We start from the raw sequence: 23,036 nt of genomic DNA, 5'->3' as shown, positions 1-23,036 counted from the left end.
TGCTTATGTATTATTGGAATATTTTATTTTTATCTGTTAACCATATTACAAAGCTTCTGCGTGGTTGGGGATATTGGGGATGAGAAAGAAACTAGCAAATAAATTTTCAGAATTGAACAAAAAGTCTTTGGAACTGATTTAATTACTGTACTATTCTGAACAATCTCAGCTCTTTCTGGGGACAGTGGAATGCTGGACATCGGTATTTCTTATTTGTCTCATCTTCTCCCTACTGCTGTCTGGGCATACACAGATTGTGGGCCCCATGAAGAACAAGACTTCAGAGCACATCTTTGACTACCCAGAGGACACTGCTACTGTGGCAGGCAGTTAGACAGACATGAGCAGATCAAGAACTACAGGCCAGGCATACAAGGTCACCAGGGCAGAAAGTCCCAGGTGCCTAGCAATGGGCAAAACTGGGAAACAAAAGATCTCATCTCCAGGGTAACCTTCCCTCCACTAGCATATTGCTGGTCATACGGTTTAGACCCTCTGATTTCATATTGCTGGTCATGTGGTTCGGACCCTCTCTGACCTTTCCTCCCCTGGCACGTTGCTAGTCATGTGGATGAATGAACAAGGGGCTGGAGAACAGCCCTTAAGCGTGAAGCTCCCAGGACAATAAAGTTCTGACCCACATCAAATACATCTAGGCCTCAGTTGTGCTTTGGCTCTAGGCACAAAAAAGCAGTAAAATCAGAGAAGTGATGCCACGACCTCTGGACCAGCTATATTGACTAATGACCCCCTGTCCCAGCACCGTCTAATCAGTCTAATCAGTGGAGACCACAACCCTAAGGACACACCTGGGAAGCTGGTACATCTCCTGAGATCCACCCAGGGGACCTCCCCTAAGCTTTCCACTTTTCTAAGCCCTTAGGGTGAAGGACCCAGTGTGCTCTTACTGAGCCTTCCCCCCCTCCTCCTCCCAGGGTGAACTTTCTTCGTCTCTCTCTTTCTCCTAAAATCAAAGGGACCCCAGGCGACTTGCAACCAGGGGAGCAGTGGGTGGTGGCAGCTTGTCCCAGGCTAACCCCTGACCTGTCTCCAAGGTCTCCTTTTCTCTCAGTCCCTTCTGAGTGTATCCCTGTTCAACCAATAAATTCTTCCTTTACTTGCAGCACTTTGTCTCTTGAATGAATTCTTTCCATTAAGAAGACAAGAATTGAGGTCTCATCATTCCACTAGTAACAGTACAACAGCTGCAAAAAATACCCAAATCCTGTGAACCTAAATGTGGCTGAAGTTAATATACTAGACAGACATGTATAACACCAGAAAACTACACAGCCATGACCTTCTCAATGCAGTATGAGGAGTGCCTTCCAGCATAATATCATGTAATGTGGTAGGGGGAAAATGTACAAGAAATTTTTATAGTTGACTCTGTATATAGAACAATAAAATTTAAATCACTATGACTTTATTATCTGATATGGGTCCAGTAGATAGAGCTTTCTGGCAAGAAAAGATAACTGATAACTAGTATATCTAGTGGGTATCAAAGAAAAAGTGGTTGGTATTGACATAGTAGCCTCATAAAGGTAGGAAGAGAACTGTCCTAATGAAATACAAATTTCCTCCCTATAGGGAACATTCATACCCCTTAATAGTTAATTGTTAAGTACTATGGACAGAAGAACAAAAAGCAAAGGTTTAGGGGCAATGAATGGGGGAACCTTAAGGCCCCTAATGTTTTTTTTTCCTGTGAAGACATAGTTCTTCACACCCTCAGTTCTTCTGTTTCTTGAAGAACTTGAAATATGTAGGAGAAAAAGCTCTTCCTTTTCCCTTCCTCTAGAGAGTAAGCTATATGCAAAGTCCGTATTATTTTAGCTCTTGGTACAGGAGAGCATCTCCCTGCCTCCATTGGGGAGGAGGCGCTCAGGGGGTAACCCTGGAATTCAGTGCTTGGACTGATTCATCCATTCAGACAGTGGTACAATGTTAATCGTTTAACAGCTGGCTCTCTAGGAGAGAAAATGTTTCCAAAATATGTCATTTACCAATTTCCATGCTGTAAATACTTCCACCAGGGCTGAGAGTAAGCTACCAACATGATGTCATTGAAAATGGAGTTGGGAAGGTATGTGAACAACCTCACAGTCCCTATAAAGCTGATTCAAGTGTAATACTGCACCTTCCTGTCTTCCTTCAAGCTGCCTTTCATCAGTAACTTAGGTGGTATTTTAGCTCCAATCTGCTTACCGTGAAGTTTAATTTCTCAATTGGTTTAAAACCTGAGTTGCCAAGAGGAGTACTAATCATTTGTCTCCCTCAAATAATAAAATATCTAGAGGTTTAATATACGGACCCTTTCTAATTTACCCTTAGAGCTCCGTGAGCAATGTAGTAACTGAACCCGACTAAACACTTAGCAAATGAAAATGAATATATATATAAATTTGATTTTTTGATTGTGTAGGACATTTTCATATATATAATAATATAATGTGCAACCCACATTCAAATAACTGAGGCTCTTTTGTTAAGAATCATTTGGCTGACATTTCCCATTCTAAAGCCTCTGGGAATAAAAATATTAAGTCCTTTTATTATTATTGCCAAATATTTCTGTTATAAACATTGGGGTGTGTTTTCTTCACAGACATGATAAATGTAGATGAAATGAAATAGATTTCCAAATAGTTAATACTGCAACATTAAGTAAAAAATTATATATGGTGGCCCTGGCCGGTTGGCTCAGCGGTAGAGCGTCGGTCTGGTGTGCAGGGGACCCGGGTTCGATTCCCGGCCAGGGCACATAGGAGAAGCGCCCATTTGCTTCTCCACCCCCCCTCCTTCCTCTCTCTCTCTTCCCCTCCCGCAGCCAAGGCTCCATTGGAGCAAAGATGGCCCGCGCGCTGGGGATGGCTCCTTGGTCTCTGCCCCAGGCGCTAGAGTGGCTCTGGTCGCAGCAGAGCAACGCCCCCGGAGGGGCAGAGCATAGCCCCTGGTGGGCGTGCCGGGTGGATCCTGGTCGGGAGCATGCGGGAGTCTGTCTGACTGTCTCTCCCCGTTTCCAGCTTCAGAAAAATACCAAAAAAATAAAAAATTATAGCCTGACCTGTGGTGGCACAGTGGATAAAGCGTCGACCTGGAAATGCTGAGGTCGCCGGTTCGAAACCCTGGGCTTGCCTGGTCAAGGCACATATGGGAGTTGATGCTTCCAGCTCCTCCCCCCCTGTCTCTGTCTCTCTCTCTCCCTCTTTCTCTCCTCTTTAAAATGAATAAATAAAATTAAAAAAAATTTTAAAAAAATTAAAAAAAATTATATATGGCATATGTACAAAATAAATCAAGAGTGACTATTTATATTGGTTACAGTAGACAAATTATATATGTGGCTATTATAAAAAGTTGATAATAAGCTACTTTGACAAGGTGTATATAAACATATCACTTAAATATGTTCCTTTTATCGCTTATTTGTAATCATAGTTGCTTAATGAATTTTTAGATATTGACATTTATACTCAAAATTATTTTTTCCTATTATGGTATGTTTGATAAGTACCTAACTTTTTCTTCAGTCATTATGACCATTAGAAAGTCATCTTACTTTCTTTGTAGCTTAATATGATGAGTGAAAGATTATGGAAAGAAAAATTCAACTTTTTTTTTCATATAATAGTTCCACCCTTCACCTTTACAAAATTAAAAAAAAAAAAAGTGCTTTAAGAAGTGAACAGAAAACGGAGCCCAAACCCACAAATATATTTCTTTAAATTAACTACATAATTTAAGTTGTCTGACTGGTTGGCTTCTTCCTCAATGATGTCCAGTGCTAGTATAATTGCAGATTTTTAGTCAGCAGAAATTAAAGTACAATAAAGCTCTGTCATAATGTATCAAGTAGGGTCCAAGAGATTAATCTGTGGAAAAAGTGGTAATAATATTTTAAGGATAATGAACTGAACTAGACAAGTGTAACCAGCTAGCTGGTTTGGAAGTCTATGAGTCTGACTGTGTTATCCAAATCAATCAAGTCCCAACTAAAATTTAGCTCCACCTGGTGGCAGCTTTCTACAATGTCTTAAATGCAGAAGGGGGAAAAGGCTGAGTTCCCAGACTAACTGGGATTTCCTAGATAATGACGGTACTGTAATTTGGGAATTTCCCGGTTAGTTGGCACCTGTCTGATCACCTCTCTCTATCCAGGAAGTTAGAGAGAATGAATACCAAACATATGAAGACTTTCCTCAACTTGCCTGGCGCCCCAAGAGGGGCCTCACACATCCCTCCATATCCAGCCTCTTGATTTGAGCACTTTCTTTAAAAGTGCAGGTTAGGTTGAGGATGAAAACCAATCTTCCAAATTCACTAGCATCCAGATTGCATTAGCAAGGGGCATGTTTTTGTTGGATTATGTTTGATACTATGGCATTTTAATGGACAACCCCATACATCACATCCCAGAGTTTGTAGATTATAAATTAAATAGATAAATATTGGGGGGAGAATGAAGCATCACACTGTGTCCTCAAGTACTACTAAACTACTATGTCTCCTCCTTCCTATCCTTTTTATAAAAGCTTCTATATATGTCTGGACTAAATAGATCTACCTCCTCCCATAATTTTCTTTACACACTAAATTACGAAGTGTCATAAAATCTGTTTTTTGAAAAAATCAATTATTGACTTCAAGAAAACCCATCCATTGAAATTCCTGTCAACCTGATAAATTTCCATCCCTTTGATTATTTGTACAAGTAAATTTTATAGACTTAATGTGAATAAGCTAATATATACACTCACAGAAACTGAGCATTTATGTTATTAAGTATGACTTTATTGAGCAGTCATTATTACCACAGGCCAGAGTTCACATAAACAATAAATAAGCAAAGTTATGAGGGAAGGCTGGTACATCAATGAAAAATAAAGCGAAATATGAACAATGAGAAGCATAGTCCTTTTGCCTTGTGAAGTTTCTGAAATTTTCTGTTTCTCTGCCAACTTCTTGTCTACTCTCAGACTCCACTGATGGCTCATATATCTTGTGTTTTTTTTCCCAACATTTTTCTTTCTTTTACTGGCATTGGATCTGCAACACCTGTGCCCTCATCATCTTCATTGTCAAAGCTCAAAAAGGGAATGGAAAAGTTCACAAATAAAGACAAAAATATAACCCATGAATATAAATATTGCTCAACTTTATTTAAATCTTTTTCAATGAGAGTAATACAAAAGTGAGAACATTTATAATATAGGCTTGGCAACCATGTAACCCAAAGGGGGCATTTTATTTTGAGACTTTGGTAGCCAGTGTTTTAAAAGGAATATAAATAGGTTGCTTGGTCTCAGTACAAGTAGCTTAACTCCTTATGCACAGGCTGCTCAATGCATTTATTTATGTTACCCACCTGGGGCAGTAGGAAGTCTTTGTGTAGGAACATATGGTATAAAAATTTTGGTGGGTAATTTTAAATTCATCAAAATGAAAAATAAACATACCATTTGGCCCTCAGTTCTACCACTAGGATTTCACCCTATCTATGTATATATGTATGTATTTAAATATCTAAGGTTCACACATGTTCACTAAAGTACCATTGGATATATATGTATGTACATGTAAATATATTTATACTCTCATTATCTACATGAGAATGCTAATTTAAGTATCTTTTGTTTAAACACTGTAAGAATAAAAGAATAAGAACAAAACAAATTCTCACAAACTGAAAAAGAAGTACAAAACAAAATGTTCATCAACATCAACAGAGCATGGATGGATACACAGTGCAGCTCTTGAATAAACTCAGATGGAAAGGTCGGCATGTACCGATATGATGACACAGGGAGATTAAGGTATTGTAGTTTTAAGCAGTGGCAAAAATACAGAACAGTGTACAAACTGGGATAAAGGTTATTATGAAAATCCTTAATGAAGATTCTAAGTTGGAGACTAATATATCATTTTTCCAAAATTTTAACACAGTAAGTTTCACCTCCACCTTGAAAGACGCTCACTAGTTTATTAAGCACTAGATCAGGTAATTAGCTTGCATTTAAAGTCATGTTGTATATGTAAAATAAAAATAATAATGCAAATGTGCACATCTATAATAATAAAATCACACTCAATTTAAAGTGATGCTTGTATTATAAAATATTGGGGAGAGCAGGTGTTACTGAGACTAGCTTTAGAGACAGAATATTTATGTCCCATTTTTGAGCATATGGCTAATGAATAGATTGCATATTTAAACCTAGGTCCCAATATTCCTTGTTATGCTGCATTTGTGTACACAACTAAATGTCTAAGTCAAACAACTATGTTGTAAATCTTTAAAATAATTTATTTTTCAAAAAAAATAAGGGTGTGTGTGTGTGTGAACCTTTCTAAAAATTTTTCATAGTAAACTTGATCCTATTAGATGCACTGTTCCATATTTTTGCTGTTGCTTAAAAACATAGCTTCTTGTGGGCTCTGGTCAGGCAGCTCAGTTGGTTAGAGCGTTATCTGATATACCAAGGTGAAGGGTTCGATCCCCTGTCAGTGCACATGCAACAATCAACCACTGAATGCATAAATAAGTGGAACAACAAATTGATGGGTTTTTTTCTCTCTCTGTCTCTGTTCCCCTCTCTCTAAAATCAATAAATAAACATACAGCTTCTTGATTTTTCTATGTCAATCATGCAGTACATGCAGACTTCTCCACATCAACTTTTTAAGAGAATGCTCTGTATATAAAACCTTCCATAAAATGGTAGGATAAACTATATGACTGATAATGTTTTAGGATTTTGGAATATAAAATAAATATACTTGGAATGTAAAGAAATACATACTTTTTGGTATGTCTTTTTGTATTTAAATTTTTACCATATGTATGTGCCTATATAAAAAATATCACAATATACATTCTTAAAGAAACAAAGGAAATATATAAACAGGACCAAAAGGCTCTAGATTTAGGAAGGGGTATTAAGAACATTGATTGCCATTTCTTTGACCTAGGTTTAGGGTGAATATACTTCTATAAATAATTTCAAATCAAATGTACTACTCTACAGATAAAAAAATCAACATCAGCATAGTCCTTTAATGTCACCAAGTCAGGATGTTCTCTCTCCAGACTTATAAACAGAGCCATATCATGTTACAATTTTCACATGTAGGTGCTTCTCATGGTTGCCTAACTGCTCAGACCACCTTTAATCTCACCTTACTTTATCCTTTATGTCACAGCCAGGGGACCTTCCTAAGGTAAAAAAGTCCTTAGCTTGAACCTCTTCAGGGACCATCCCCAGTGTCTAGATAAATTCTAAACATTTATGCAAGATTGTGAATTATCCCTTACAAATTCTCCTTTCTCCATCAGCAAAAGAACACATGAAAGTTTACTGGACACATGGTTATCCTCTCCTCAAAGCCTACATTTTCTAGGCTCCTGTGCACCTAGTAGATGTGACATATAATGTAGTCCAAGACAATGGAAGGTAGTAAATACCCTTAACGGGACGAGTTTTGTGAGCTGCTGCACTTTTCTTTCTGCTGGTTGGAATGTTGACCCTGTGGCTGGACCAGAACATGGAAGATGCACACTGAACATACATTATACTCCCTACTTTATATGAGAAAAAAATTAAGACTTCTAACTCATTTAAACTCCTGGTCTTTTAAGAGTTAGTCCATCAGTTAAACCTAATCCAAATGAAAATACCTTCCGTGATCTGGTCTCTGCTTAATTTTCTAACTTTATCTTTTATCACTCCTACAGTCGCACTCTGTACCGCAACTATAAGCACTTCCCAGAGCTTGGCCTTTCTTACTTCTACACAGCAAGAGAGACTGGTCTCCATGTCTGAAATGGTCTACTCCAACCTCTATTCAACCTCTGTTCCTTTACATGGAAACTAGACAATGGGCTCTTTAGGAGAAGACAAAATTAGACATAATATATTATTTGACCCATAACTGTTGCTCCAGAAAAGTTCAGAAAAATTCTAAAGCTAAAATAAAGTCTTAACCTATCTCCCACCCCCACTAGTCTAGGAGGGGAAAACCAGGAAGAAAGAATTTAGAATTTAGAAATATAATGGAGAGAAAAGGTAAATCTCAAATACAATTATAAATATCTTCAGAGGTAGAGAGAAAATACTGCATCCACTAAAAAGAAATATCGTTCTATAAAATATGTAATAAAAATAAAACAGGGCTCTCATATATTAAACATTTTATTACCATACTTAAAACTCCAGTAAAAGGGTTGGGAGATAAAATCCCAAAAAGTCTAACAAAATGACTGAAATGGAAAATAGAAAAGGAAAAGGAAAAGAAAACACTGTAAGGTCAACTGGGAATATCCTAAAATCAACTCCTAGGTATTATCAGGAAGATAAAAGAAAGGAATGAGTAGGGAGAATTATCAAACATACTATGAGAACACATTCAAAACAGTAAATATATATAGCATATATGCAGTATATGCTTACTGAAGTATGCATATATTCAATCTTTATATCACTTTTACCAATCGTAATTTCTGATCACATACAACCTGTCAGAACATATGCTAGGCACTGGAGAGAAAAAAAATAAAATAATGTTTTTGCTCTCCCTGATCTCATTCTTTTGAAGAGGAGAGACATTTAAAAATTATAATTACAATATAATGGCCAAGTACGTATAACAATAAGTTTATAAGAGCTCTGTAGGAAAGTGTGGGAGGGATGTCTGACCCATCCTAGAGTCAGTTTGGAATTTCCCAGCATAACAATTACGTGTTACATTTATGATTTAATACTGTACCTTTCCTTATGTTTTATTTTCTTTTAAATCATTTCCCATAAAATTCACTTTACTGTTTAATTTAGTGCTAAAAAAATCTATAATCTATGTAGTCCAAATGTCACTTAACAAAATCAAATAATCCCACTGATTTTTAAAAATTTTTATTGAAGTATTAACATATGTATAGACAAATACAAAAATCCTGAGTCCAGTTCAATGGGCTCTGTCCAGGTGAACATACGTACCCATGGGGACCAACATCTAGTTAAGGAATCTGAATATAATCAGCATCCCAAAGATCCTTTGTGCCCCATCTGGTCCATTCCCTCGCCCAAGTGAAATCACTCTCTTGATTTACAACAGCATGAAATAGTTTTGTTTATCCTTGAACTTCATAAATATAGAATCTTATCCCATATGCACTCTCGTGTCTAGCTTCTTTGGCTAAATATGAGGATGTAAGTTATTTCCCCATTGTTAAATACAGAGTTTTATTTTAAATTACTTTTTAAAGAATTTTTGATTTGTTGAACTTTTATAAAAATAGTACAGTTTTACCTGTTGTTAGAATCTTAAATTTGTACGGCACATTAGTTACAATGAATGGACCATTACTATTGATTAAAGCTTGTATTTTCTTGAGATTTCCAGAGTCTTCTCTACTCTCTTTTTTCTGTTCCACAGTCCCATTTAAGACACCACATTACATTTAAGCATCATGTTTCCTGAGGTTTTCCTGGTTGTTACAATATCTCAGATTTTTCTTGTTTCTCATAGCTTTGGCAGTTTTGAGGATTACTGGTCAGGTATTTTGTAAAATGTCAACTAAGCGGGATCTGGTTGATGTTTTCCTCCTGGTTAGACTAAGGAAATGTGTTTTGGGGAAGAAGGCAGTGGATGGAGGTGAAGTGCCATTGTTATCACATCACATACAGGGTATTTACTATCAGTATGACTTATCCCTGGTGATGTGAGGCTGAATCACTTGACTTCAGGTAGAGTTTGTCATGTTTCTCCACTGCAAAATTACCCCCTTTTTTTCTCCCTCTCCTATCCTACTCTTTAGAAGAAAATAATATATAGTAGAAAATAACAAGCTTATGACTTCAAACCACATTATCTTAACTACTCTACTACACAGAAATCTATACAAAAGGACATTTATCACAGATCTAGTTTATGATATCCATGTAGATATCCAGAAAAGACAGACACTGTTGTAAACATGTTTTTTTCTCACAGAATCTTCTAAATTGACTCAAAACACAGAGTGGGCAAAAGTAGGTTTACAGTTATTTGTATGTAAAAATATATAATACAAGAATAAATAATACAAGAAGAAACTGGGCTTTGTGTACTCACAACTGTAAGCCTACTTTTGTCCATGCTGTAGTATGTTAACTTAATCTTTGTATCAGTGTGTGTCTATAGAAATAGTCTTAGACTGGGTCTAGACCAAGCCTCAAGAATTTCATAGGAATTTTGATGGGAATTGCATTAAATTTATAAATTGCTTTGGGTAATATGGCCATTTTAATTATATTTATTCTTCCTATCCAAGAACAAGGAATATTTTTCCATCTCATTGTGTCTTTTTCTATTTCTCTCAACAATGCTTTGTAGTTTTCATTATATAGGTCCTTTACATTCTTTGTTATGTTTATTCCTAGGTATTTTATTTTTTTTTGTTGCAATAGTGAAGGGGATTATTTTTTTGAGTTCGTTTTCTAATATTTCATTGTTGGCATATAGAAAGGCTATGGACTTTTGTATGTTAATTTTGTATCCTGTGACCTTACTGTATTGGTTTATTGTTTCTAGTAATCTTTTTGTGGAGTCCTTCGGGTTTTCGATGTATAGGATCATATCATCTGCAAAAAGTGATACCTTTACTTCTTCTTTTCTGATATGGATGCCTTTTATTTCTTTGTCTTGTCTGATTGCTCTGGCCAGAACTTCTAGCACCATGTTAAATAAGAGTGGAGAGAGTGGACAGCCCTGTCTTGTTCCTGATTTAAGGTGGAAAGTCCTCAGTTTTATGCTGGCTGATGGTTTATCATATATGGCCTTTATCATGTTGAGATACTTTCTCCTTCTATACCCATTTTGTTGAGAGTCTTAAACATAAAATTGTGTTGTATTCAATCCAATAAAAAAATGGGAAGAGGCATGAACAGACACTTCTCCCAGGAAGAAATACAAATGGTCAACAGATATATGAAAAGATGCTCATCTTCATTAGTTATTAGAGAAATGCAAATCAAAACTACAATGAGATACCACCTCACCCCTGTTAGATTAGCTATTATCAACAAGACGGGTAATAGCAAATGTTGGAGAGGATGCGGAGAAAAGGGAACTCTCATCCACTGTTGGTGGGACTGTAAAGTAGTACAACCATTATGGTGGAAAGTATGGTGGTTCCTCAAGAAACTGCAAATAGAACTACCTTATGACCCAGCAATCCCTCTACTGGGTATATACCCCAAAACCTCAGAAACATGGATACGTAAAGACACATGTAGCCCCATGTTCATTGCAACACTGTTCACAGTGGCCAAGACATGGAAACAACCAAAAAGCCCTTCAATACAAGACTGGATAAAGAAGATGTGGCACATATACACTATGGAATACTACTCAGCCATAAGAAATGATGACTTCGGATCATTTACAATAAAATGGTGGGAACTTGATAACATTATACGTAGTGAAATAAGTAAATCAGAAAAAAACAAGAACTACATGATTCCATACATTGGTGGAACATAAAAACGAGACTAAGAGACATGGACAAGAGTGTGTTGGTTACCAGGGGTGGAGGGAGGGAGGACGCGGGAGGGAAGGAGGGAGAGGGTTAGGGGGAGGGGCACAAAGAAAACGGAGGACAATCTGACTTTGGGTGATGGGTATGCAACATAATTGAATGACAAGATAACCTAGACATGTTTTCTTTGAATATATGTACCCTGATTTATTAATGTCACCACATTAACATTAATAAAAATTTATTTAAATAAAAAAAAGAATTTCCTGTAAAATATTTTATTAATCTAACAACCCAGAAAATAACACAGTTTATTTTATTATATTTATTACATTATACAGCATAATTTTTATATATATTGTAAATGATATAATCTACCCTCAATTTTAAATGCCACTCAATAATTGAAAGTATGGTACTTTTCAAATGGCCAGAGGCTGGACTTACATCTCTTCACTTTATGCTTAAACCCAGTTTTCATCCTTATTTTTGAATTAAAGTAAAAATAAAATGCTGGATAACTCCTAACTTCTGTATAGTCAGTAGTACTAGAAATGTCAGTGATTGTCAGAAACAAATTCTGGCATCTTTATTCATCCCTGAGGCAATATGACTCTTGATCTTCACGCTAATTTTGAATCATGGGGGCATCCCTGTTATAAAACATAAATATGAATACTCAATTTAAATTGTCAGGAAATGTATTGAAATCTTCCCAGAAAAATTCACTATCAAGTTCCATTATTAAAACTGATATTCATGCTAAGCTTCAAAAAAGTAGGCAAAAGACTATACTTTCAGGGATCATTTCTATAGTTTGTTACAAAAAGTAGGTGAAAACTATATTGAGATGGAGCTAAAATGTTCTCCAAATAGTTTGTTTACTGCATGACTTAAATTAGATCTTCTACAGGTAGTCCACACTGCCTTGAAATAGCTATTTGCTAAGAAATTTTGGAATTTGTGAGCCTATTGTTAAACATAGTCATTATTAAAAATTAAATTACATAAACTTAAAATTAAAAACTAAATGTAATAAATATTCAAAACTCACCACTTTCTAATATTTTACAATTATGTATGTTCTTGAGGTCATTTGTAACTATTATGTATGGTAGAAATTCTACATACAGTGTGCTGCTTAACGCATCCCTGCCCAATTCCATATCCAGTGACATCAGGTTGGTAGCTTGAAATAAATCATGGTGGGAGCATTTATACCATGAATATAAGCAAATTCTACAGACCAGTGTTCTGCCTCCCCTTCTTAGAGAGCTGGTTGTTAAACATTTATGAGCACAGCACTGGCCAACCTCACATTTAACTCTCCTCCTTGCCTATTCTATCCCCTCTCCCCAAACAAAATTTTTAGTGTTGGTTCTTCTTTTTTAAAAAAATTTATTGGGATGACAGTGTTGGTTCTTTTAAAAATACTTGTTTTGGGGAAACTTTCAACTTTGTACATAACACTGATTCATTTAAACATAACAGATTTATATTCCTTTGATAGGAAAATAGAAAAACAATGTCACTCCAATCAACCATCTCTCAGGAAGAAAGCTTCTAAATAGATATAAAAATTCTGAAGCTTCTGTGTGAGTATGACACACTCAGAATGTAAAGGAGATATAAAGCTTGTATGCAAAAAATGCAAAGCAGAAGATGCTGGTGGGAGACAGAAATGCGTTTGACCCAAATTTTACCACTTGCTACACTAGGAAATTACTTAATCTAAGGTTGAAATCCTTGTTTATTAAAAAAAAAAAGTTGGTAAAGCTTTATGTTATATTTTGAAGAGTAAAGTGAATGAAAAGTGTTAAGTTACAACAGATGCTCAGTAAATATTAGCTGTTTTTTATAGTGCACACCTAGGTTCAGGTTTGGCATTATATCCCCACTGAAAAAATACAAAACACCTAATAAGTACAAAGTAGTTCTGCATTTTCTAAACTCTCCCTGTAAAGTTACATTGATTATTAGCATAACAAAGCTCAGAGAAGTTCTGCATATAAGAAACCTAAATAAATGTATTTGGCAGTGTTCCTAAAACTTCTTATATATTGCTTGATTTTCCAATTTCAGTGCATTGCTAACTCATTCCTTTCCAAAGTGCTGTGTCTACTAATGCAATAAGAACTCTCACTTCTATTTCTGTAATTACATGTTGACTAAATGTACATGTATTACAGTTTTATTTCTCTGATAGCCTCTAAATCAAGATCTCAAAATCTCTCCTCAACAAATAAACAAAATCATGTAATCTGGTAATTTCCTTATGTTAACTATAAATAGTAGTTGTTTGTAGAATCCTTTAGGAAATGTTGTTAAAGTGAGGCATGACACTTAGATACTTTCACAAAGGCCATAAACATATTCTATGCTATATAGAATTTAAAAGGGTTATATGCTTTTAAAGAGGGTTCAGAGGTCAGCCAAAAACAATTATAGATTTTTTTAAAAATTGTACTGATGAATAACTCTTTTAGAGACTGGAATTATTAAAGAAGTAACCAAAAGGGAGACATTATAATGGACTTCAATTAGTTAAGGCTTAGCAGTCAAAGGAACTGATCAAATACAGTCAGTCAATCAAGCCACCGACCAAATATAAGTGATTAATCATATTGAAGTATAATGCACAGGAAAATTTATTGGCAGCAACTGATACTTATCATTCAAATACAAAGTGGCCTTGTTTATGAAATCTCTTCATTTTTAAACTCTTTTCAAAAACTTAGCCAATTTTATCTAGAATATTTTAATTGTCATCTATTTGAAAGTAAGAGGGATTACTAGACGCCATCATAAAGCTCTCTTCTAGCCTACAAATATATATCATTAAAATCCAAGACACACATTAGACAACAATTAAACTGTGGAGCGCAACTTGTCAATGTAGTAAATATATATTTCCTTAAAATTATCATTCTCTACATATTCTGTCATGATCTTAATATAATCCATTCCTAACCTTAAATTCCTTTTGAAGTTCTTATAATCATTTATAATTCACTTTAGTATTTAAGAAATCACTTAATATAAATTTTATTATTGTTATTGTCATTCTATAAAATTTTCAGTATGAAACATCTCTTACATGGCAGCCTCAGGTGTCTAGAACTGTCATCCACCTATAAGAATCATTGCCTTTTCTCACCACATGTTATATCTGCAACCCACATTCCCTGAAAACAAAGCCAAACAACATGCAATGCCTGCTTCTTATATCTACAATTCTATTTTCATGCTTCTCTTGGTTTTCCCACTGCTAATTCAGTTTTCTCATCTGTAAAATTGCTAGATATGCATTTATTGCACTTTTATTCCTCTGCTAACCGCCATCAGAATTACAATAACGGGTCGACTATTGACACAGTGTCTGGGCAGCAGTCTCATACCCACTCTTGCCCTTGTAGTCAATCTGACATTGCCAAGGTTCTGTTTTAAAGCAGAGTCGTTAGCACATCACCATCCAACTCTGGAACATTTAGTTCTCTTTTAATGATTACTAAACACATCTGTGCATCTCACCCTCTATCACCCCTGCAGAGTTTCTCACCCTTCTACTCTACTTACCCCAAGTTTCAGCCAGCTGTCTGAGCTTTCTTGACCTCTGACTTTGCTAGTAATGTTCCCTTCACTGGAATGTCCCCTTGCCTGCTAAAATCCTACAACTTTTCCAAGACTATGCATTCATTCTTTGATTCATTTAAAAAAGATGGACACTTATGAATAAGATGTTGGTTTACCTTATGAAGTTCCAGTATGAAGGGAACAGCAGAAAATAAACAAATACTCATAAATAAAATTGGCTTCAATTTTGAGAGTTGTGACGACAAATACATTATAATATTTTTAAAATCTATAAAACATATGACTGAAAGTTTTTTTTGACAAAAAAAAAAAAAACCTGTCTCTCAAAACCAGAAAGATCCAGTGGTCATTTTTCTTCCTGTCTCTAAATCTCATGCTTTTTCATATTTTAATAATATTTGTATAATATTTATCACACCTGGTCTGCATTATATATTTTTTCAATCTGAAGTTATCTTTCTATTTTGGAGATTTTGAATAATGCCTGAACATGCATTCATCTCAGATGATAAGTTTAAATAAATCATGGCCTCCACATAGGGCAATAAGACATAAAAGGAGCCTGACCAGGTGGTGGCGTAGTGGATAGAGCATTGGACTGGGACGTAGTGGACCCAAGTTCGAGACCCTGATGTCGCCAGCTTGAGCGTGGGCTCATCTGGTTTGAGCAAAAGTTCACCAGCTTGGACCCAAGGTCGCTGGTTTGAGCAAGGGCTTACTCAGTTTGCTGAAGGCCCATGGTCAAGGCACATATGAGAAAGCAATCAATGAACAACTAAGGTTTTGCAACGAAAAACTGATGATTGATGCTTCTCATCTCTCTCTGTTCCTGTCTGTCTGTCCCTATCTATCCCTCTCTCTGACTCTCTCTCTGTTCCTGTTTTTTAAAAAAAGACATAAAAGGAAAGATTTGCTAGGTTGTTTTCAGAAAAACAATACCACCACCACCAACAACAAAAAAATGCTGTCTTGAAGAAAGGTAACCACAAGATTACATAGTATGTCTTTCTTCTTCTGGTCATTGATAGTCAAGATGTAATGCATGGGAGTACTGCAGATAATCAGTCACCAGAGTGAGTGAGCTTAGTACCAAAAGCAAGAATGACAAAATGGAGCAATGAAAGCATCTTGGCTCTTGATGACCTCCCTGCACTGCTGACCTGCCCAACTGTGCAGTTCCCACAGACATACTCATCCATAAACCTTTTATTAAGTGACCTTAAGTTTTTCCTCTATTTATAATCCAGTAATGTGCAGCAAATACTTATATATCATATTACTAGATTATAAACATTCTTAATATGGGAAATATATCTTTTTCATCTCCATAGATTCTATATTATCTGGCTTGACTTTTCTTCATAATAATTGATAAAAAATGGCTGGAAAAATTAAAGTTACATTTCAACTAAATTCCTTATCTGTTATATTTTCTCTCTCTCTTTCTCTGCCTCTGTATGTGTGTGTGTGCGTGCGCACACACACATACATGTGTATATGTGCACATATTCAAGCTTTTAAGCATTACAGAGTACTGGGCTTAGAGTTTCAGCTCAACTGGAATAGCATTTCTATAATGCTACCATACACAGGTCGAACGCTTATGATGACATAGAAAGACACAGAGGCAAGTATATATTCACTTCCATTAATCTTTCCTTTAGCAAATAAAGGATTCAAGTCTTGTCTCCATAACACGCTATAAACACAGCCAACAAATTTGTGATTTTAAAGAGAATATAAAAGGTGTTGGTGTCATAGAAGTTGAAAATATCCAACACTCTTCAGAGATGACAAGGCATACAAATGTTGTCCAGGCACATAGTCAGAAGAGAGCCACAGGGATAAATAAATACTTGGGTTTAGTTAACAGCTGGCTTTAGATGCATAGTTTGTTGAGATGAATCTTTTAACCATAAATGAAAGTCAGGTATGAAGCCTTTCTATCAAAGGTCTTATTTCAAGTTATTTAAATTCCCATATGGTTTATGAACTCACAGTATAAACCAACTGATGTATATAAACTAGCAACAATATTTCACTATACGAAATACCTTCAATGACAATGTTCTATCTGAGAAATACATGCGACATCCATTACTTAAAGAAAGAAACTGAAATGCCTTTCCAAATGCCAGGCCAAATGAAGAATGTGACCATGCATCATAAAAAACGAGGCAGGCCTAGCCTCAGCTTTAAAGTTTATGAAATGTTTTGACCCAAGAGGCTACAGTAAATGAAAATATGTAATTCAATTTTCTGCTGACTCAGGTGTAAATGCAATGGCTACCTCTTAAATATTCAGGCAAACACAGTTTGTGCTCCCATTTACACTCACCGGTGCTATCTATTGGCCTTATACATCTTTAATCCCACCAGGCTACTTTATTATAAATATGAACAAAATTAAACATCGTCTGTTATAATATGTATTTGACATTGTCCAAGCTTCTTGTTCTTAACATACTTAGGCATTTCCTTTGGCATTTTCTCCTCAGAAACCCTGCTGATCAGAAAGATCAGCACTTTCTAGGGGAATGACATTCCATATACTGGAGTCAAATAAAAATAATAGTCAGTATTTATTGACAGCTTAGTCTGTGGAATTGAAACATAGGTGAAGGTTTAATGCAGTAGGAAACAAAGTAGTAAGTACCTTATGTATATTATTTCAATGAATCATCATTAGAAGTAAGTTATTATCATTCCTATTCTCCAAAAGTAGAAACTGAAGATTAGAGAAGTTAAGTAAATGGTCCAAGTACTCACACAGCTAGTAATACAATGTACAGCCCGACCAGGAGGTGGTGCAGTGCATAGATCGTCAGCCTTGGATGAAGAAGATTTAGGTTTGAAACCCCGAGGTCACCAGCTTGAGTGTGGGCTCATCTGGCTTGAGTGTGGAATCATTAACATGACCCCGTGATCTCTGGCTTGAGCCCAAAGGTTGCTGGCTTAAAGCCCAAGGTTGCAGGCTTGAACTAGGGGTCATTGGCTTGGCTGGAGCCCCCTGTTCAAAACACATATTAAAAAGCAATCAATGAACAACTAAGGTGCTGCAATGAAGACTTGATGCTTCTCATTTCTCTCCCTTTCTGCCTGTCTGTCCCTCTATCTGATTCTGTTTGTCTGTCTCTCTTTCTAAAAAAAAAAAAAAGAATGTACAAGTCTGGAATCTAGGTCTCTGAGTTCTAACCAAGGACTTCTATGGCCTCAGATAAAATGATTTAGCCCCAAGGCTACCTCCTCCCACCTCCACCACTTCATATAGGTTTCCTGAAGCCCTACTTGGAAAAAGAGAGCAGCTTCTGAGCTTATAGTGAGGGTTCACTGGTCCATTTTAAACTTTGGGGACATATTCTGAAATATTCATCATGTTCTTAATATAAAACAGTACTTAAACTTTAATATTAACAAAGAGATAAATCACTACCAGCATACTTTACAATTCACTTTACCAAAAATTTGTAGCATTGTGACTAAAACAAAAGAATGAATCTTTTTTCTTAAACCATGTTCCCATTTTCTAACACTACTCAGTCTGAACTACCTGAGCTCACAGTACAATCGCATTGAGAAAAGAAACTCTGGACGGTCTGGAGTTGGGCAGGCTCTTTTCTAATGCTTTAAATTTACTACTAATAAGCTAAAGAAGTCAAAACAGTTTTACAACTAATATATGGATCCCAATGGGTTTTTAAATGACAACTTAAGGTTTTTGGTTCCCTTTTACCTAGAGGTCTCTTATTGCTTTTAACAATTTCATTATCAACAAACTTAGATTAAAATTCTTATTCTGTTTAAAAAATTAAATAACATATCACTATTTGAAGAGTGTGTTTATCTCTGGAATCAATTTAACTCTAATTACAAAAATTCAAGAAGCCAGTTATTTATTCACATCACAAATTTTTTATTAATGACCCATTATAGGCTGAAAATGATGGCAGGTATTGAAAAATCAACAATGAAGACCCAGTTAGAGACCTCAATATCTTGGATAAACAGATGTGAACACAAAAGTCACAGAGCGATAAACTATAGAGGTGAGGGTTTAATGCAGTGGGAAACATAGAAAAGGAAAGTTTTAGTGTGCCTAGAGCCTGAGAACATTATACTAAGTGAAATAAGTAAACAGAAACAGCTAAGAACTATACAATTTCACACATAGAAGGGATGTAGAACTGAGACTCATATAAATAGATAAAAGAGAAGTGGCTACCCAGAGGGAGGGGAGGACAGTAAAGAGGGACAAATATACGGTGACGAAAAATGATCTTTGGGTGATGGGCACACAACACAATCAGCAGTTCAAATGCTATAAAGATGTTCACTTGAAACCTATGTACTCTTATTGAGCATTGTCATCTCATTAAATTTAATTTCTAAATAATGAAAAGAAAAAGAACAGATGATACTCACTGATCCAGACAATGAGTAGTCAGTTTCTTGGAGTTCTTGTCAGAGGGTCACAACCTGGACAGAGGGGCCAGTGCTCAAGGACAGAGAGACTTGTTAGAACTCAGCAAGCCTGTGAAGTAGCAATAGATCAATGTGGTTGTAGAACGAAGTGCAAAGACGCAGAGTGTAGGAAATGAGCTTGGACAGGTGGCTAATTAAGGGTTTATAGGTAACCCAAGGGAGCTTATAATTTTTTCTATAGATCAATGACTTTCAAGCTGCATTCTGTTCTGCTCTGCAGATACACTGAGGTACTTTAGGTCATCCAGCAAGCCATAATGGTGATAACTATCTGAGATCATGGCTCTCTTACGTCCCTGTCCAACACATTGAACTTCACATCTAATCGACTCCATGTAATTAAGATATTACATAAAATATCATTGAAAGATGATTTTTCATACTGAAAACAGGTTTGCAAACCAGTGTTATAGGAAATAGGCCACCTTTGAAGAATTTTTAACAGGGAAATGACGGGTCCAGATTTGGAGATCAAAAGGATGACTTGGTGGCTGACAGGGCTGAGACTGTTGAGTCAAGATGCTGTCCCAATTGTCCAGGTGAGAAATTGACAACTTCCTGAAGGAAATAAGGAATAAATAAACAGTGGAGATGTTTGGGAGGTAGAACAAACAGGACTCAGTGATTACTTAGGAAAGAAAAGTTAAGAAGCTAAGAAAGACATTGGCATTTCTGATTGGAGTACATGGGTAGACAATGTAAGACATACCTAAAGAGCGAAAGGATGGCTGGCTGGGGCCAGGAACGCTAGAGAACTAGGTGCACTTCGCATTTAACATACTGGGTTTGAGGTTCTGGGGATAACCAGTTAAGTATAACCAATATACAAAGGATGTCAGCCTTGACGTCAGGATTGAAAACTGTCCTACAGATTCAGGTGAATGCTCTCCTCAGTTTGGTGATGAAAAATGAAGCTGCATATGGATGGGTTGTCCCTGTCACGCTTTTCAGAGAAAACAGTGATATTTTCTTCTACTTGCTGTGTTCACTTGCAGGAATGAACGTCAAGCAGAACAGAAGAATGCTCAAGGTGTTCCTACAAAGTCAAGGGCAGGTAGATGTCTGTAGGCCTGGATGGTGTTAAATTTCTTCTCTATCTGCAAAGATAGTGTACTTATGTAAGAACAGTGTGTGAGGATGACAGTGTGAAACTATGAAAATATTCCCTGAAAATGGGGTTCTTTCTTACAACAGAAATCCTGGAAAACTTGTTAAAAAGAAAAGGAGAAAGAAAAATTTTTCTTCCCTTTCCCATGCATATTTTAGAGACTACGTAGTAGTTACATAGCTCTGTTGCCACTTATCTACTGCACTGTAACTATGGCTTTTGTCTCAGCCATTAATCGGTTACCTTTCCCCAGACCAGGTGCTGTTACTCGCGGTTACAGTGGTTGACTCGCCAGCTGTTGCACACTACACGGCACATAGTTCAGTGCTCAGTACACATGTGCTGGATGAATGAAATGAGGAGGATTTTTCTTTCTTTCTTTCTTTTTTTTTTTTTTCTTTGCATATATAGAAAACAGGTCATAATCTGCTCAGCCTCAGCACAATTTCCAACTAGATGAAAATTTGGTTTAGCTCTCACTCTCACCGTTTGTCTTCATTTACTTGTTTGTTACTACCCTTCTGCTCCTTCCACATCGTTACCCCTACTCTGCTCATCTGGTGGTCGAAGCATTGGACTTCCAATGACCTCTTTTTTTAAATTTTAGGTAATGGATATTTCTCTTACTCACTGGCTTTCAGCTCTGTAGGAAATCAGCCAAGTAACTGACAGCCAATTCGTAGACTGCCAATGTCCAGCATGGCAAAGTGAAAACTGTCCCAACCTTAGGGTTAAAGCCCAACGGCGGTTTGTGGGTGAGAAACTCAGTTAGTGGAGCAGGGGAAGCATTTTTTTTTTTTGCTTTGTCTTGTTTGCTTTGTTTTGAGCATCATGAGGTCATTGGACACTGCTATATGACTACCTTTTTAATAAAGATGAAAGAATTGACCAAATTTACCCTCTAAAGAAAACAGCAATAGAATGCATGTTCTAAATTTGGCCCACAATCCTGTGGGGCATTCACAGACACATGCAACCATTCTAAATATAACTCTAGTTCTCTATCCATGTGTGCATGGCTAGGGCATAAATAAGCACAATCTTTCCTATTGTTATGCAGCCTTCTAAGCTGCTATTGGTGAGTTACCAAGCTATTATGCAGCTCTGGACTGCCTGCACAAAACATTCATGTATACCTGTATCATGTTTCTCATTCCATATGGCATCAACTATGTTAATGCCCAATGTAATAATCCTGTGACTTATATGTCACGGATTTGAAATTAGGAACAATAATTTAAAGTAAAAGTGAAGATATTTTAAGGTGAAGAAGTGAGGAGGATCAGAAAAGCTATTATCATTTTGGGTTTTTGGATTTTGAACATATAAAAAACATATCTATAGCTTGATCAGGCAGCGGCGCAGTGGACAGAGTATCATACTGGGATGCAGAGGAGCCAGGTTCGCAAACCCCGAGGTCATCGGCCTGAACACTGGCTTACCAGCTTGAGCGCGGGATCATTGGCTTGAGCGTGGGATCATAGACATGAATCCCATGGTCGCTGGATTGAACCTAAAGGTCACTGGCTTAAAGCCCAAGGTCACTGGTTTGAGCCCAAGGTCGCTGGGGTGAGCAAGGGGTCACTCACTCTGCTGTAGCTCCCAGTTAAGGAACATATTAGAAAGCAATCAATGAACTAAGATGTCTCAACAAGTACTGATACTTCTCATCTCTCTCCCTTCCTGTCTGTCTGTCCCTATCAGTCACTCTCTCTGACTCTGTCAAAAAAAAAGGTATAGGGCCCTGGCCAGTTGGCTCAGTGGTAGAGCATCGGCCTAGTGTGCGGAGGACCCGGGTTCGATTCCCGGCCAGGGCACATAGGAGAAGTGCCCATTTGCTTCTCCACCCCTCCACGGCGCTTTCCTCTCTGTCTCTCTCGTCCCCTCCTGCAGCCAAGGCTCCACTGGAGCAAAGATGGCCCAGGCGCTGGGGATGGCTCTGTGGCCTCTGCCCCAGGCGCTAGAGTGGCTCTGGTCGCAACATGGCGACGCCCAGGATGGGCAGAGCATCGCCCCCTGGTGGGCAGAGCGTTGCCCCTGGTGGGCGTGCCAGGTGGATCCCGGTCGGGCGCATGCGGGAGTCTGTCTGACTGTCTCTCCCTGTTTCCAGCTTCAGAAAAATGAAAAGAAAAAAGAAAAAAAAAGGTATAGAATTTTTCTCTGAGCTTAGTCAGTCAAATTAAAGAGGAAAATAGATTGTGATATATACACTGATATATCATAAAAGGAGGCAAAATGTTTTTCCTATTTTTTAGAACTTTATTTCCATTATTATAATCTTCTTGCTAAAAATTTATTCAAATTAATGTTTATGTTTCTCAAAAGTTATGAGTT

At 36.8% G+C, this 23,036-nt stretch overlaps 1 protein-coding gene, 1 non-coding gene and 1 pseudogene across 3 annotated transcripts in view; 2 read left to right on the top strand and 1 right to left on the bottom strand.

Annotated features, from left to right (window-relative positions):
• The window catches only part of PRR16 (proline rich 16), a 311,132-nt gene that overhangs the window by 122,388 nt on the left and 165,708 nt on the right, over positions 1 to 23,036 (bottom strand). Inside the window, exon 1 of one of the 2 annotated variants that reach the window (XM_066274169.1) lies at positions 17,882 to 17,968. The exons of the other annotated variant lie outside the window; for it this stretch is intronic. The gene's annotated coding sequence lies outside the window, so the exon portion shown is untranslated. Of the gene's footprint in view, positions 1 to 17,881; positions 17,969 to 23,036 lie in introns of those variants that run through there. 2 annotated transcript variants of the gene reach the window in all.
• Positions 12,304 to 12,395, top strand: LOC136336854 (small nucleolar RNA U3; annotated as a pseudogene).
• Positions 22,444 to 22,519, top strand: TRNAT-AGU (transfer RNA threonine (anticodon AGU)). Its single transcript has one exon. It is a non-coding gene; the product is annotated as a tRNA-Thr (tRNA).

The sequence above is a fragment of the Saccopteryx bilineata genome, chromosome 4 (genome assembly GCF_036850765.1).
Source record: "Saccopteryx bilineata isolate mSacBil1 chromosome 4, mSacBil1_pri_phased_curated, whole genome shotgun sequence".
In the NCBI taxonomy this organism is placed as follows: domain Eukaryota; kingdom Metazoa; phylum Chordata; class Mammalia; order Chiroptera; family Emballonuridae; genus Saccopteryx; species Saccopteryx bilineata.
Note: the sequence above shows the minus strand (reverse complement) of the source record. Positions and strands in the feature narration are given on the sequence as shown.